This window comes from Schistocerca nitens, unplaced genomic scaffold (assembly GCF_023898315.1).
Source record: "Schistocerca nitens isolate TAMUIC-IGC-003100 unplaced genomic scaffold, iqSchNite1.1 HiC_scaffold_338, whole genome shotgun sequence".
NCBI classification, from domain to species: domain Eukaryota; kingdom Metazoa; phylum Arthropoda; class Insecta; order Orthoptera; family Acrididae; genus Schistocerca; species Schistocerca nitens.
The window spans coordinates 3,754,586-3,757,884 of NW_026045872.1; positions in this window are offsets into that span (position 1 = coordinate 3,754,586).

Here is a 3,299-nt window from a genome sequence, read left to right on the forward strand (position 1 = left end):
AATTCTGGGTATCTGGTAATAAATGTTGTGTATACTTGTGATCTGTATCCAGTTGTGTTGGTTCCTAGGTTTGTTGCTTGGTAATAACAGAACATGAGGTGTCGATTAACTTCATCTGACCATCTCATCCTCTGTCTTTGTTTTCCTTCTAGGGTGGTTGCAGGAAGCATATCCTGCAAAACACCTCTATTTGGATTTAAATCATTTTCCAGTTGGCTAGCAGTGTCGTTACCATTGTGGGCGGGCATAGGGTTCAAGCGTCGTCCCCGACCATGACGGCGCTTGTCCGAGGCTTCTTTAGTTCTGTCCTGAACCAACTAATCACACTAAAAGGGGGGTTAGCCCTATTAGTGGTTTGTTCTTTTCGTCGCCTTTTACGACTGGCAGAACATATTATTATTATTATTATTATTATTATTATTATTATTATTATTATCATCATCATCAGTGGCAGTGGTCATACACAAGGCATTGGCAGCCTGAAGGCTTCCAATATCTACCAGTTCAGAAGTAAGGAGTCCAGCAATCAAATGATTTAAGAGCAGTAAGTTGAGTACACACGTTTAACTTGACTAATTTTAAATGGTGGTGAGAGTGTGCGTGAAGCAAGTGTTGCTAGGGAGAGCAATATTGCAGAGGATGTGTTTTTTTATGAGGTTGTACTTTCAAAAAAATGGTTCAAATGGCTCTGAGCACTATGGGACTTAACATCTATGGTCATCAGTCCCCTAGAACTTAGAACTACTTAAATCTAACTAAGCTAAGGACATCACACAACACCCAGTCATCACGAGGCAGAGAAAACCTCTGACCCCTCCGGGAATCGAACCCGGGAACCCGGGCGTGGGAAGCGAGAACGCTACCGCACGACCACGAGCTGCGGACGTTGTACTTTCAGTGCGATTCGTTGGCTTTCTTCTCTGAGAAGGAGTTGTATGTATCACTCACGATGCATTGAGAATTGCTTCATCATTTCATGAAAACGTTGTTAGAAATAAGCAATACTCAATAGATAACAATTTAATAAAAATCGACAGAATATAAATACCTTCTACCTTCCATTACATTAAAAATAAAAATCATCGATGTAAATTCTTTTTCATTATACATTTTATTTAAGCGGTAATTTTGATCATGGTGGAGATCGATGGAGGGGGGCGGGGGGCTGTATAATATTGGACTTTACTCAGGGGAGTGAGAAAGAGTGAGAAATACTGTTCTAGAATAATGCAGGGAATTGTAACGCGACCGCTGCTGTTCTCGGTGTATGCTGCATGAACGATTTGTCCCACAGGATGGACAGCAATATTGAAATGTTTGCCTGTGCCGCTATTGTGTTCTGGAAAACATCCTCTCTGTACAGAGACTTGGGGTGACATAGATAGAATATCTGTTTTCTGTGATGCAAGGCACCTTGATTAAAATGTGGACAAATGAAACATTTTTGCAACGCTCAAATACTGCAGTAACTCTATGCTATTGAACTCATTCATGCCGATAAATATCTAGGTGTAAAGACGCTTGTGGGAAGCTATATGGTGCTACTAATGTCTATTAGGGCAGTTCGGAGACGTTGTGGGCAACTTTAAGGTTGTATACGTACAGAATGTTGTTGTGGCCAATATTACATTTTCCATCGGCCAACTCGACCAGTTCCAGAGTGGTACAGAAATGCTTCTTGAACTTACATGGATATTTTTGGAGAGGAGATATGGGCTTGCAAATAGGCATACAGGCAGTTACTTTTCCTTCACTCTTTTAGCGAGTGGAGTGGGAAGCGAAATGAATGGCACTGGCAGAAAGTACCTTCCACCATGCTTTATAAAGTGGCTTGCAGAATACGGATGTAAGGATTACAGTTGGGGCTCATATTGACGGTTAGGTTGAGGATGGTTATCGTGCAAATTCACTGAGTTCTTTGGGCATGAGGAATCTCATGTTGGTATCAGTGCTTTCAACTCAGTAAATATTGAAGGCATGTCACCACCTAAGCAACAGCTGCTTCAAGAACTGCGCCGTGAACAAAAGTGTGATGTACTGTGCGTACAAGAAACTCACAGAGATACCCAGCAAAGACTACCGAAAATACCTGATTTGCAACTTGCTGCAGAAATACCTCATGCTAAATATGGACGTGCTATTTTCGTCAAGCCAGAAATCCAACTCTTGAGTGCCTATTGTACACATGACAATAACATCGAGATCATCACCTTGGAACTCAGCAACTGTGTGATCACGTCAATTTACAAGCCCCCTTCTGAAAAATTCTCCTTTGTTCCTCGTAAAAACTTTGATTCGCGGAAGATATCTATGGTAATAGGGGATTTTAATAGCCACAGCAATGCCTGGGGTACACTCGAGAAGAAGAAAATGGTGAAGTCGTTATATTTTGGACTGAAACTAACTCCCTCTTCCTCATTCATGATAGTAAACTACTTCCATCCTTTGACAGTGGAAGGTGGCAACGAGGGTACAACCCTGACCTCTTATTTCTGAGTGAAAATGCAGCCCAACAGTGCCACAAATCAGTGTGTCATCCAATACCTAACACACAACATAGACCGATAAAGTGCCGACTTCTTCCCATCATAATACCCCGCGAAATTGGTTTTAGCCGAAGGTATTACTTCAAGAAGGCAGATCAGCCGAAACTTTCTAAAATGCTGGACGACAAAGTTCATACAATTAAGCCTGTGCCTGAAGAATGGGTGAAATGGCTCTGTGCTCTACGGGACTTAACATCTTAGGTCATAAGTCCCCTAGAACTTAGAACTACTTAAACCTAACTAACCTAAGTACATCACACACATCCATGCCCGAGGCAGGAGACTGGGTTGGAATAAATATGAAACTAATCCAATGCAGATAGTATATGGTGTGTTGAGATGAATAATTGAGACATGGGACTTAGGGAAAGGCAGGATTCGGTGTGGGTGGGGCCTTACGCAGCTACCGTTGGTTACTCAGTTTATTTATTTTTTTTTAAATAACGTACACTTTATTTGGAACCAATTGCAAATGATGTTGACAATAAGGAACAATTATCATATTTGACTGTTAAGACACAATGTCTAACAAAAAAAGTCCAAAGCAAGTTGCACTCATGGCTGAAGGCCTTATTGACCAGAAATTCAAATTATTTGTCGGCTGAAAGCCCCAATAGTAATAACTCAAAAACCAATTTAACGGTTGAAGGCCTGGATAGTAAATTCTTAAGAACAGTTAACTTCTCCAAGAGATACTAAAATATTTTAAAAAAACACACTATCATCACACTCTGATCAAACTAAGAGGAAGTG